General features: G+C 43.1%; 1 protein-coding gene across 3 annotated transcripts in view; it reads left to right on the forward strand.

The window, feature by feature from the left end:
* The window catches only part of LOC126284769 (uncharacterized), a 76,440-nt gene that overhangs the window by 10,344 nt on the left and 50,834 nt on the right, over window positions 1-15,262 (forward strand). The window contains exons 3-4 of one of the 3 annotated variants that reach the window (XR_007551552.1): window positions 358-474; window positions 3,948-4,122. The exons of the other annotated variants lie outside the window; for them this stretch is intronic. The gene's annotated coding sequence lies outside the window, so the exon portion shown is untranslated. Of the gene's footprint in view, window positions 1-357; window positions 475-3,947; window positions 4,123-15,262 lie in introns of those variants that run through there. 3 annotated transcript variants of the gene reach the window in all.

Below are 15,262 nucleotides of genomic sequence, written 5' to 3' on the forward strand. Positions count from 1 at the left end.
TAATCATCATCATTTCGTCCCCATCGACGCACAAGTCGTCGAAGTGGCGTCAAATCGAAAGACTTGCACCAGGCGAACGGTCTACCCGACGGAAGCCCCTCGTCACACGACATTTCATGTTCACCTTAACGTTCAGCGTGTTTTATTCATAATCTTTTCCGTGTGTTTGGAAAGATATCATACATGCTCGACCCTTTTCGCATAAAATGTGCCACTCCCTTTTCCATGCATCCAACCGCGTTTTGAGGCGGCATTTGTGGGTGGCGTCTTCTACTGTGATTGCTCTTATTTTATACCTGAAGCCAATCTTTGTAATATAAAGGAAGCACATTAATTACCTTTGGAATTCTGTTGCAGCAACAAGGTGCACGCCTAACTTTACATACAAGACCCGATGCAACGAGTGTCGCTGTAACGCCCTCGGGACGAGTGTCGATTGTATGCGGAAAAACTGTGAAGACTAGGAATAGCGAGGTGTGTACGGCTACCTTTGCGAAACTAACAGCAGGCAAGCCTTCTGATTTATGCAGATGGTAAAAAGAAAGACTGCCAGTCAAAGTATTAATTACAAACATTCACTAATATGATAATACTGGTAACACTGTGCCTACATAAAGCAGAAAAATTGACCATTTGTGAGTTCCGTATGTAGTCTGTTATGAATATGTACAAACCCGATTGCTTCAACTTCAAAAATACACTAATAACCGATTTTTTTACAACAAAACAGTTGATTTTCAGTTGTTTTAGGCTGCTGATATTGGCGCTGACTTAATACTGCAAAAAATCACATATCAAATATATTACAATTTTGTAGTGTCTTCACTGTAAGAAGAATTTATAACTATGATAGATATAAATCGGTAATTCATCATAAGTAGATTACTTTAATTTCTTAACAACTTAAGCACAAATGCTATTCGCCAACTACTCTTACAGGTGAAAAGCAAAGAAATGTCATTAGTGCTATGTCTGATGTCACACACGTACTTAAAAATTTCACAATACGAACATCAGCCTCCTTGGTGAAATTTGTAGTCAATAATACATTTAACTTAGGGAGCAATACGAATTTTCACACTTAAGATGGAAATGTCATAAGCTAACTTCCTAAGCAATTTACGTTTTTCTGGTAAAGGCATAACCTACGCACCTATCCAAATAAATAGAATTCCTAACAGGCAGTACTAGTAGTAAAAGAACCAGTGTAAACAGCACGAATTCTGTTATATGCATTGACGGAGGGCAGAGGAACAGACAAAGTTCAGGGCTCGCTCTTGGGTTGAGAAACTACCCCTACAGGTGGAAGAATCAGCAATGGTCAACGGCATGAGGCTGCAGAAGGAATGGAAACAATTGCATTTAATACACATAACCTGTATCGACAGGGTATGTGGCCTGTAACTAAAAAGTTTCATGATGATCTCATCAATGCCCAAAAGATTCCAAAATGGTCTCCCATTAGGATTTCCAGGAGGAGACTGCCAAGGAGAAGGTACAGAATGTCAGGATATCCGTTAAGACATCGCGGAATGATTTCCATAGTCCTAGAGGAAGCTATAGAGGGCAGAAACTGTAAGGGAAGACAGAGTTCGGAACACATCCAGAAAATAATTGAGGACATGGGTTGCATATGCTACTCTGAGATGAAGACATTGGCACAGGAGAGGAATTGGTTGCGGGTTGCATCAAACCAGTCAGAAGACTGAAGACTCAAAACAAAAATTACATTGCCGAGCAAAAAAATTGAAGCACCGCGAAGGAGAAACGAAATGAAATGAAACTTTATGGGTTGAGAGGGTATGTGATGTTATTCCAGTGATTCCAGTATCGAGTAAAATTTACGAAGAATTTCGCAGTATGAGTCCACTGTCCAGTACGACGATGCACCCCATCTGACCTGGATATGTGCACAGATTCGAGTGTGTCCTACAGCCGGCGGGAGTGGCCGAGCGGTTCTAGGCGCTACAGTCTGGAACTGTGCAACCGCTGCGTCGCAGGTTCGAATCCTGCCGTGGGCATGGAGTGTGTGATGTCCTTACGTTAGTTAGGTTTAAGTAGTTCTAGGGGACTGATGACCTCAGAAGTTAAGTCCCATCGTGCTCAGAGACTTGTGAACCATTTGAAAGATGTCCTACAGGGGTAGAATCATCACCTGATGCAACCTCGACAACGATAGTTGAAACTGGTCCTCGGTGTCCTGAATGCTGCTACTGGGACGGAGCTGACCTTAGAGATGGTGCCAAAAGTGTTCTGTCGGGGACAGTTATGGGAATCTTGCTAGTCTATCACGCAGATAGTTCACAGAGACATTTGCTGCTTGTAAACGAGCATTGTCCTGTTGAAAAGTGGCACAACGATACTGTCCCATGATAGGTAACACATGTGGACGCATGATACCCGTCATATACGGCTATGGAGTTAGATTCCCTATCCGCAGATCGTGGTTGTGCGGTAGCGTTCTCACTTCCCGCGCTCGGGTTCCGGGGTTCGATTCCCTGCTGGGTCAGTGATTTTCTCTGCCTCGTGATGACTGGGTGTTTGTGATGTCCTGAGGTTAATTAGGTTTAAGTAGTTCTAAGTTCTTTGGGACTGATGACCATAGATGTTAAGATCCATAGTGCTCAGAGCCATTTGAACCATTTTTTTTTAGATTCCTTCAGTGACTATTCCAGCAGTGACTACAAGTCATACTCAAGGGCTGCCCGCAACATGAAGCTGTGTCTCTCCAGAACACTGTAAGAATGGCGCCTCTTCCCAGGTGAAAGCCATACTCAATGACAGTATGCATCTGGGGCTCTGCAGAACCGCGATTCATCTGTGTAGACAGTGTGACGCCGTTCATCAGCAGTCCGTGTTTCCCAGTCAAGGCTCCACTCCAGGTGCGGTCGTTCGTGTTGTGGTGTCAACGGCAGCCAACGAATGAGATGGTAATGCCGTAGTCCAGCTGCTGCTGGGCTCCAATCAGTGGTGTAGGATGACAGAGAATGTCACCGGGACTCCATTGCTTGGTGTCGGACGGCAAGCCCAGATGTGAAAGGGTAACGATGTGCGTTGTGTACACTACGGCATTCCGCCCTTGTGGTGGTCATACATGATCGACCGGAACCTTGTAGCGAATATGCCTACCAGCATATTCCCGTGCAGCCGACCATCGGTTGTTGTCACATCTAAACGCTCCGCAACTCTGGATAAAGCACAATCCTACCAGACAACCAGATGGAGATCAACAATTAAGCCCTATTTGAACTCAGTTACGTGCTGATTACGAAGACCAGCGTGACTACGCGGTATCTGACGTTTTTCATGTTGCTTATCCATCCTAACATACTTGGTGACAAAACTGAAGATGAGAAACACTAATTTATTCTGCTGACCCTTCCACCTGTCACTGATAGTGGCAACTCCAATAATTTACACGTCCACAAACGGCGTGTTCATATGGTGTGTATACATACTGTCAAGCGTCTCTCGTTGGTAAAACAGGGAATTGTCGTAGGAGTCGAACCAACGACCCTCCTACTCTTCAACTACATGAAGTTTTAGCTAAATACGAAAAGTTTTATTTCTAGGCTGTCTTCCCCATTGGGGCTGATGGGCAGCTCTCTCTCTTTGAAGTTCCTTTTGTGCCTGATGTTACCCCATGTATGTTCAGCTGCAATTTTCTTGATAATATTTCTTAAAAGAGTCATAGTCGCCGTTTCGTACAGTCTACGGCACTATGTTGTCATTTAAGAAATATTCTCTGAATGTGAATCCCAAACATGAGAAGTTAATTCTTGATAATAGTTCATCATTAGCGTCTCCAGCTACTGAAATTCATAAAAGCTGACGGTTTGAGGCCTCTGCCTTTTCCTTTCTCTCCCTGAATCCCATCTCCCTTGAATACCTACGGAAGAAAATATTCAAAGCTTTTCAGTTATGTTCTGCCCTGTGATATGTTACAGCAATTTTGAGTCGACTACCGGTGCCAGATATGGAGCACTCCAGATAATTACCTGCCAATCTCACTGGTCTGCAAAGCAGAAATTGGCTGCATATTATGACGTTTCATTCAATTAATCAGATGTGAAACTGCTGGTTTTTGTATTTTAATAAAAGGAATACATTTAGTGAATGAGACTATGATCATTGTGAATACTACGTGAATGAAACCTCCTAACTCTCCCAACCTATTTCTTTATTTATAATGTCGTTCTCTGTACCATGTCTAAGCAACAGGTTTTATCGAAGCTGACGGTGAAGAGACAAAACATATTCCACACTGGACTCGCATTCTGGAGGGTGACTGTTCAACTTTTCAAATCCGCGTCCGGCCACGCAAATTCACGTTTTCCGACATTTACTTAAACCTCCAAAGCAAATGCCTTCCCTTGAAAGAGTACCGCTGACTTTCTTTCGCATCCTTGAAACATTCCGGTCTTGTGCTCCGTCTCTAACTTGACCTCTATGTCGTTAAACCCTAACCTTCCTTCCCCATCGCTGAGGAAAATGATTCGCACTGAAAAGTCATTATCTAGAAGAGAACTAGCACGATCTACCTCCTCCGTAGCTACATCGCCAGCGTGTCTCACTGCTTTGAGGAGGACCTGGGTGCGATTTCCTATATTGTCAGGGATCTTTTCCTTGGCAGGCCGACTGTTACGGTGTGCACTCATCTTCGTGATGCCGAGACGTCTGTAAAACTGGAAACGACCAGGAGAGCGGTGTGCTGCCGCAAAACCCCTCCATACCGCTTCCGAATGTGGCCACTGCGAGAGGATTACGCGGTTGCTGGTCTGTTCTGAATGGCCCATCAGGACGAGTACCGGAGCTTTAGCATTTAACTAACATGATCATCTCATTCCATAGTCGCCACTTGATTATCTGTGGTAATTATTTAAATTTTATAGCTATCTCCGTCTGGCATTACTTCTGGAACCCAAACTACAGTTTGTTGAAACTGTCACTTTATTGAAGTGTAAGTTTTGGATTAATGTCCCTACACAAATTTCGGAACATTTCCAATAAAATAACTGACAGTATAGCCTTTTTACGCTAATGATTAAGTTGTAGCTAAAGGCCTGTAAATTATCCTGTGAAAATCTCCATATGCATTTCGTAAGCCGAGGTAGAGGGTATACAGGGGATCTATATCATTCCTCTCTCCCTGCCACCTGCCCCCTCCACAACGCCCACACTAACTTAGCTTTGCTAACCTATCCACAAAGTATACATGGAACAGAGAAACTTCTGAGGCCCCACCATTAACCTCAATTTCTCCAATTCTATCACTGAGGTCATTACGTCTTTGAGATTATAGTTTCTGCAGCCTTTTATTAGTACAAGAAGCCCCGCAGACTGTCGAACAATACTCAATAATTTGCCGAGCAAGGGTTTTGTAGGTGTAATCTTTTGTGGGTGTATTATACCTTTTCAGAAAAATCTGAATCTGTGTGATTGCTCCAGATATACGCTTCTAATTCTGGACAATTGTCAGTGATTCCAGTAGGTGATGACTGATCGCTTGCTCAAATGAGAACTGACCTTTTGTGTTTTTATGCCAGTCATTTTCCACTTATTTTTGCCGAAGTTCTATTCTCGGTATTTACTAGGCCCTTCATTCTATCTATCAAATGATATAATTTTAAATAAGGTCACCTCAAGAAGTTCTGAGTTTCGTGTAATGCCTATGCATTTTCACAAGCCGTCCTCGCAATTTCTCATCTCTCTTAAAAATAATGGTAACCAGAGCTCTCCCATAAGATTGATCACTTCAGTGAAGGGCTTTCTTTTTATGTACCATCTGTTTTCGAATTTCCTCACAAACCAGATCGCCACCAGCTTAAGGTTGGTTAGAAGCAGCATGTTTTTTAGAATCAGATTTCCACTCTACAGCGGAGTGTGCGCTGATATGAAACTTCTGGCAGATTGAAATTGTGTGCTGTACCGACAGTCGAACTCGGGACCTTATCCTTTTTTTACCACTTTTCTTTGAGTGTGAATGTGGGTTTGATATCCCAGCAGCCTTTTTTTCGCCTTTTTTCCTTAAGGTCCCGGGCTGGCGGAGGTGAGGTGGTCAGAGGTTGACTCGCCACAATGTCTCCTTCCTTCAATTCCTGGGGATGTGGTACAAGGGATGCAACGATTTTATTGTTTTGAATATTTATTTCCATCTATTTTTATTTGGTTACTTCTTGTTTGTGACATTTTATTTATTTAAGTGTTTTTCTTTTTAAGCAGTAAGTAACTGAAACTAATGAGTACAATCGTTGCATCGAACTGGACACGCACATAACTGAAAACATTCTAATAGCTGCAGCAACGGGCAAAAAGAAAGACAGCAAAGTGTGAGGCTAAGGAAGCCAGTAAATAAAACCTAACGGTGGAATCCGTACCACCAATGACCGGTACTACATGTTGCATCGGATGGCAAACAAAAAAAACTGCGAAGAAACCAATAAATGTCAGCAGTGATGTTTACACATCGGGGTAGCAATTCTTGACAGAACACGCCGTCGCTGTTACCCCGGATTCATAATATTATCTTCTATGGATGTGCGCAGGTCTTTGTACTCTTGTTAACATAAAGAAGACACCAATTCTCCTTAACAGTAATGACACAGGGCAGGAATGGTCGGTGCTGTTCACTAGCCAACTGATGACCGAACAAGCAGCATTTCACATACCGTCACCCACAGATTTTTGTGATTTTGGCTTAGAGTATGCAGTACCCGTACACCCAGTTTTTTGAACCTTCCTTATGGCATGCAAATATCGCACGATGATGCAATGATCATAGTCATCACATTTGCCAGTTGCCGGCCGCGGTGGTCTCGCGGTTCCAGGCGCGCAGTCCGGAACCTTGGGTCTGCTACGGTCGCAGGTTCGAATCCTGCCTCGGACATGGATGTGTGTGATGCCCTTAGGTTAGTTAGGTTTAAGTAGTTCTAAGTTCTATGGGACTGATGGCCACAGCAGTTGAGTCCCGTAGTGCTCAGAGCCATTTGCACCATTTGCCAGTTCTCGAATAATATGCATGGATCGTTGACAATTGATGTGTTTAAACGATTTTCAACAAACCTCGAAGGTATTTTGGAATGTGGAGAGTCACTAATGTCAAAACTATGCTCCTTAAAACGAAAAAACAACATTACCTCGCCGCCATCTTTCCAGTGGCATTATCCCCACACACTATGAAAATGTTTCTGGCTGCCCCCGTTATTATTACGCCTCTGTTAAAGTCAGACAGCATAATATGTCGGAAATGTGCCGATTTCTCCATTAGAGACTGCATTTTCTAGCGTCCACAACTCGTTATCTCCAGATGACAAAATGACAATATTTAAACTCAAATAGCAACAGTGAACAACAAATAAGTAATGACAATCAATAAATAAGCCCATAGAAAACGGAATACCAACATGTAAAACAAAAACATTACGGAATTGTGTGCGCGAAGCTAATATAATACATACTGGTACAGCTTAAGTAGCGCAAAATTAGCAATGAGCTATCTAGTTAAGAAACTTCGATTTAGCTTACAGAATTATTGTCTACTATTGTGTAGTTAATGTGGGTCGCAACTGTGTACGTGAACTTGTATGTGACTATGTTGTGGACAGTGTGGTTTCTTAATCATAGGGTATTTTCGATTTTATATGGCGTGAAGTTTAGAAGCCTTAACTGAATGAGTACTCAGTGCTTTTTTTCAGGTTTGTATGTCTTCGAACAAAAGTTTTTAAAATGATTTTAAAGGTTTTCAGCCTGTATCGTCAGTTGGTATGAGACCACTTCGGTTGTAAAGATGTCTGAGCCAGTGTGTCCGCTTTCCGTTAGTTAATGAAGTTTGAGGCGAACTGGACAAAATAAATAAAGAAAGAGACTGATAAACAAATAAATTTTTCAGCTCGACCACACACAGTCCAAAACATCCCACTGCTCCACTCCCAACTTACGTTACCTGGTACAAAACTGGACACGTGTGACGTTACTGGCATTACTGGCACCTTTCCGTGGCTGACTGGGTCAGTGGACAGGTGTACAACCAAAGTTCGGAGATTTATTTCCAAATACATATTTTTAGTATATGTAATGTATGTAATTCCCATCCAAAAACATCTCAAGCGTTTTTCAGTATCAGTAACATTAGCACACGTGACACATTAAACCAGCTTTAGTCATTTCCCTTCAGTCCAACAGTGATCCAGTTTAACGTAAGTAAGATTTTGATAACAATAAATCGAGCATCTGACAATACAATCAATAAAACCTTACAGATTCTGACCTGCGTCTTGAAACTGATTACTTTAAATTAAGAATACCTTATCCTCAGTTACTCCAACAGCCCATTACAAAAGATGACAAAAATTACTCAGTAGCGTTAAAGAATTTCCAAAATTTGATTACTTTAAGCACATACATATAACCATCACATTACTTATAACGACATTCTACATAAAACTCTACCAAATGCTAAACAAACCTACTAAGCCTACTTAAGAAATTCTTTCGCAAGAGACATCGAAAATGCGAAATGATACTGCTAACCTTCGTGTGATGCTGGAAATTAGACACTTAAAGTAGTAAAGGAGTTTTGCTATTTGGGGAGCAAAGTAACTGATGATGGTCGAAGTAGAGAGTATATAAAATGTAGACTGGCAATGGAAAGGAAAGCGTTTCTGAAGAAGAGAAATTTGTTAATATCAAGTATAGATTTAAGTCGTTTCTGAAAGTATGTGTATGGAGTGAAGCCATGTATGGAAGTGAAACATGGACGATAAATAGGTTGGATAAGAAGAGAATAGAAGCTTTCGAAATGTGGTGCTACAGAAGAATGCTGAAGATTAGATAGGTAGATCACATAACTAATGAGGAGGTATTGAATAGGTTTGGGGAGAAGAGAAGTTTATGGCACAACTTGACTAGAAGACGGGATCGGTTGGTAGGACATGTCCTGAGGCATCGAGGGATCACCAATTTAGTACTCGAAGGCAGCGTTGAGGGTAAAAATTGTAGAGGGAGACCAAGAGATGAATACACTAAGCAGATTCAGAGGGGTGTAGGTTGCAGTAGGTACTGGGAGATGAAGAAGCTTGCACAGGATAGAGTAGCATGGAGAGCTGCATCAAATCAGTTTCAGGACTGAAGACCACAACATTAACAGAAAACCTTCACAAACTCCAAATATACAATAAGCTGGAAATTAACCAGATTTGTCAAATCCATAGCAAGTATTTTGTATAAACCTTCAAAATATGGTTTAAAATACTGTTCGCCGTTTTCATTACTCATTCATACTTTTTAAGCTTGGTTTACGGTCCTCCTTTATACACACGAAGACGTTGCGTTTTTCTCCCCTGAAACACAAATACTTTTAACACAGTCCAACAGCCGGTTCACACACGCATCACTTGTTGTAGTGGATGAAACAAAGTCTATAGCATCCCTCAGAAGAAAGCACAGTCAGAAGCTCAGTCCATAAACAAGCAGAGATAATTGCTAGATATTTTCAGTCTGAAGAGGCGGCATCAACGTACGAGGGTGAGTCAAATGAAAACCTTAAATTTGTAATAACAAATCGAAATTTCGCGCCGTTATCCTGTAAGTTGATAAGCGTGCTACAAACAGCTTGCAGAATGCCCTGTAGGTGGCAGCGTAGTGAAGATGCACACATACCGTCGCAGTATAAGTATATAGATGGGCTCACCATTTGCGACTTGTACCAGGGAAGAACAGCACTCTGATATTAGGTTTTTTCATAGTGAAGGTGTGAAACCTATTGAAATTCATCGACGAATAAAGGTTCAGTACGGTGATGCATGTTTGTCACATCAGCAAGTCTACGAATGGAGTAGGAAGTTTGCAAATGCTGTGACTTCAGTGGAAGATGCTCTTCGTCCAGGTCAGGCATAACGAGTTCTGACTCCATATAAGATTGCAGCAGTTGAAGTCATAGTTAAGGAAAACCGCAGAGTGACTCTGAATGATGTTGCAGCATGTTTACAGATTAGTCATGGGTCAGCACACCACATTGTGCATGATGTGGTCCAGTTTCACAAAGTGTCTGCAAGATGGGTGCCACGGCAGCTGACTCCTGAAATGAGAGAACGATGTGTTGATGCTTGTGAAGAACTCCTTCCTTGCAAGAATCTGGGGACGAAACCTGGGTTCACTTCCACCAGCCGTAAACGAAAATAGCGAGCAAGGAATGGCGCCATTCCTCACCACCAAAACCAAAGAAGTTTCGACAAGAACCATCAGCATGGTAGGTTACGCTGGCTCTCTTTTGGAGCGAAAAAGGCGTCATTTTGGAGAATTACATGCCTAGAGGGACCACTGTCACCGGTGCATCATACACAGATCTCCTAAAAAATCATCTGCGGCCTACAATCAAATCGAAGCGACGTGGATCGCTGTCAGCAGGTGTCATTTTGTAACATGACAAGCAAGGCCCCACACTGCTCGTACAACAGTTGCAAGAATCACAGACCAGCATTTTGAGTGTCTTCCTCATCCACCATACTCACCAGCCTTGCCCCAAGTGATTTCCATATCTTTGGACCAATCAAAGACGCAGTGGAATGCAAGGAGTTCCGTTCTGATGAAGAGTTAAGCCACGCGGTGCATGAGTGGTTGCGCGGACTGCCAAAAGAATATTTTTATAAAGGAATTTATGCACTTTGTAAGCGCCGGAGGACTTTCATTGAGCGTGGGGGAAATTATCCTGCAAACTGATACAGTTTTGTACCACTTCCGCACAATAAATAATATTTTTAAAAATATTTAAGGTTTTCATTTGACTCGCCCGCGTGAAATCCCTGACTTGCGCTGTGTCTCACAACATGCCTTAAAGTCAATAATTTTTAACAAGCACATACAGTAGAAATGCAGAAACCCATTTGTGCCACATCACAAGAACTCACATCAGTACAGGAGTGACAGAACCACCTTCATGCAAGAACCCTGCCACTGCCACCGACCACCACGGTACTCCTTGGCCAAAGCAGTTGTGTCTTCACATCCAGGCAAACACGGCCACGCTTAGTGGTCCCCGTAATATGTGTCTGAAACTGCTCCCGGCCCACCGGTTCTTCTCGCTGCCTTCCATCAGTTTCGTGTTGAAACACAGGGTAACATAAACAAGATTCTCGCTGACACAGTACCAGATAACCACTGTACTATCTGGTTGTCGTGAAATAAGTGCACTTTCTCCAAGAGCTATCACTCCACTCTCAACATTATATCCACCTCAGGCGCCCAATAATCCACAACTCCGAGGAATTGTGCTGACGCTTTCGGCTGCCTGTCCCTAACTGCACAAGTGCTCTCTGCACACATCGTGTGCCCCACCTGTCACGTTGATACTGCCATACCTTTCCGACGGAGGTGACCCTCTGTAATAGTGCCAACGGTCACCATATTGCGCCGATAATCTTACAATTCTGAGCTGGAAAGATAGGCATTTTAGAAACCTCACCTATTAAACATAAAAGGTCAGTGAACATTATTATACTTATAGTGGCTCCTGTATGTCGGACAATTATCTTACTTACTATCTTTCACTATTTTTTGAATTCAAAAAGCATTTAGTCAGTACAGAACATTATTTAGTATCGAAAGCACTATCGTATAGCGCAACAAGAGAAAATTGTGATTGCATCGAGCATTCCATTCGTAGGGCGGAAAAGCCCGTTATCTTGGATAGAGAGTCATCAGCAGGTGCACGAGTAACTTCAGATGTTCGTCACGCAAAATTTGGTATCCTTGCTGTTCAAGTTGTATTTTAATCTCCAAGCAGACGATATTAGCAGTAACCTCAAACTTATCACAGATGATACAGTTATCTATATCAGCAAAAGAAAACAGGTAGTTTCCTGTGATAGGGGTGTTGCTCAGCAACCGGATACTAATTTCAACATAGGATTATACAGCCAACCGGTTAACGATGTACATCTGGAAACGGTTATCTCACACAAAATAAGCGGATTTAACTGTTTGTATGAGAAGGACATAGAACGATCACATATGCTCAGTCGTAGTTAAAGCAGGTGACAAACATCGATTTATTAGTGCAATCAGCCTACAATGGAGACTGCTCATAAACACTTGTGCGACCCATCATGCTACAACATTGGTCAAATATGTGGGGCCCCGTACGAAACAGGACTAACAGGATACATCGACCGTGTGCAAAACAAAAGAGTAACACGAACGGTCACAGCTTTGTATGACCTAAGGGAGAACACCACATTGATACTGAAAGAACTGCAAAATTTTTAAAAATTGACGCAAACTATCTCTTGAAATCATACTTAGCGTTTTTCAAGAACCATTTCAGATGATGAAATCATACAACTCGCTATGTACAGTCCCGTAGATATCACGAAGACAGTACTAGATTAATAAGATCGCGCGAAGAGGCATTTAAGCAGACATTGTTTCTACGTTCCACAAGTAAATGAAACGGGCAAAAGAGGTAATAACTGGTACAGTGGGAAGTACCATCTACTATGGACTGCAAATAGTATTGCATAATAAGTACGTAGATGTAGAGTTAGATGTCTCATACCTCTTAGCGAAGTATGGCCCCTGTGCTTGTGGTAGGGATGTCTATTTGTAAATTACTGTATACAGATCGCCGTTCCAGATCTTTAGACTATCTTGTGACAGCCCGTATGTACAGTTTGAAATGAAATAAATACTCACATAGGCCATAACTGGACACTGCAATGAATTCACTGGTGACAACTCAAAATTTGTGTTGGACCAAGACTCCAACTCCGATTTCCGACTTTCCACGAGCGGCCGCTTTACGCGCTTCAAGTATCCCAGAACCCTTTCCTTTCGACACATATTCCTATGTTGCCGCACCCTTCTTACGTTGCGACCCATGTCCAACATACTTATTGCTCGTCACATTATGCTGGATCCTGCTAGGGTTCAAGAAAGAGAGTGCATACGCCCAGAAATGATCTGAGTGGCTGTCAAGGCATATTGAATAACATATTGGGTGATTCGTTCAAAATGGTTCAAATGGCTCTGAGCACTATGGGACTTAACATCTGTGGTCATCAGTCCCCTAGAACTTAGAACTACTTAAACCTAACTAACCTAAGGACATCACACACATCCATGCCCGAGGCAGGATTCGAACCGGCGACCGTAGCAGTCACGCGGTTCCAGACTGAGCGCCTAGAACCGCTTTTTTTTTTTTTGATATGTCAAGAAGCGAATTTTTTTCCTTTTTTTTGTAATTTGATGTAGATCTGATTTTTAGTTTTGTTCCTGGTCTGTTTCTTAAACTGAAATTTAGTCGTCGAATGTTTCTTTTTACATTTATGTGGAGAACAATATTAGGAATTACAGCCCTTAGAACTACTCAGAATTTAGGAAAGACGAAGAGTAACTTTGTAAATAATTTACATATGAGAGAAGGGTCAATTCTAGTGCAAGCAGCTGAAGCGATATTCGACCTCCATCTGTCGGTACATTACATCTACAGTATACAGGAACATAAGACGCAAAGCGCGTTACGAAAAATATTATTCCGGTACCGGGAATCGAACCCGAGCCTCGTGGGTGAGAGCCAGGTATCCTAGCCACTTTTTTTTTTTTTTTTCGCAGACAAGTGCTCTACCACTTTTTTTCCGAGGATCGAAGGATCAAGAAGAGGATGTAGTGGGTTTGTCGAAGTTTTATTTATTTATTTATTTTTATTTATTTATTTATTTATTTATTTATTTATTTATTTATTTATTTTTTCATGACAAAGAAAGATCCTACAGCTGCCGTAGCCGAGCGTCCGAGTCGTCTTCTCGTCTGTTGGGAGGGGTTCCCCCCCTAGTCCGTGCGTAGAGGATCGATATGCTCCAGGATTCTTCATTTTCAGCGTCTCATACCCGGAACGCCCCAGTGAGCAGGAGAATCCGCAAATAATGAACCTAAATAATTTGCGAAACGAGTTCTGTACTTCGGGTGGCGGCTGAAAGCTGCATGTGTTGTCAGCAATAGGGACCAAAAGTCGAGTGTGCCTTTGGGAGCATCGCAAAATATGTAGTAAACGGCCATGCCTTTTAGCCAGTTAACGGCGTTCGTTCTGGTTGATGGAAAGTATACGTCGTCGGGGCGCAATAGTTCGTCAGGGGAGACTGACTCCGGTAATCGCCGCAAGAGTAACGGCAGCATGCGCTGCGTCAGTAGCCAGCACTCGCTGGTCGCGGCACAGGTTAGACGGTGTGCATCCGAGTCAACGACTGAGCATGTCGGACACAAGGGGTCGTCCGTCAGGTGTATGGAATGGAGCCTCTGACGAGTAGCGAACTTCCCATTCACAACCACATACCACAATGAACGCACCGCCGTAGGTAGAAAAGGCGTGTGTACCGCACGCCACACCGTGTTCCAGGCAACTTCAGGATGTCTGTGGACGACCGTATTTACAGGTTGCCGCTGTTGATAGAGTCGATAATATTCTTTTGTGCCGGGCTTCCGTGTCGTCGGAAGTTCTGACCGTATGTAGCTGAAGTCAAGAAAGAACTCTCTGATGTGGGTGAGTGCCGGTGAAATGTGTCCTACAGAAACCGGGGGATGCAGAGAGTGTGATGCCACTTCCGCTATCAGGGTGCCCGTCAGAGTGACGTGGGCAGAGGTCAACTTGCGACGCATAGTGTTGAGATAAAGCGATCGCGCGCGGTTATATACATGAATTAAACCGATACCGCCAGCCCGCTGCGGTAGTGTCAGGGTGGCGTATCGGACTTTAAAAACAAGACCGGTGCTTACGAAATGTCCATATGCTGCTTGAAATCTGTCGGCCATCGTAGCCGTCAAGGGAAGGATATGCGCAAAATAGTTCAGTTTTGAGACAAGATAGGTGTTGACATAACGTGTTCTGAGGAGCATGTCCAAGCGCCGCAGCAGTGCACGTGTTTGGTGTAGGAGCCGACAGTACGTAGCCGCCGCCGTGCGGTGGACATTGCTATAGAATTGCACTCCTAAACACTTGAGTACGGGCACCTTGTCAAAGGGCACTGCCGTTGTGTGGGAAAGGCCCCCTCCGACATCCATGTATTTTGTCTTCTTCACGTTGATGATGCTCCCAGCGAACGCCCCGTACTGGCGTAGCCACTGTAGCGCCATATGCATTTCATCCTCTGATCTGGCCAGGAACACCACGTCATCGGCGAATGCACAACAACGAAAGGTCACGTCCCGCAAGGAGATACCAGATAATCGCTGCCGTAGACCATGTAAAGCTGGTTCAAGCGCTGCAGCAAATAAT

Source organism: Schistocerca gregaria, chromosome 8, assembly GCF_023897955.1.
Source record: "Schistocerca gregaria isolate iqSchGreg1 chromosome 8, iqSchGreg1.2, whole genome shotgun sequence".
In the NCBI taxonomy this organism is placed as follows: Eukaryota; Metazoa; Arthropoda; class Insecta; order Orthoptera; family Acrididae; genus Schistocerca; species Schistocerca gregaria.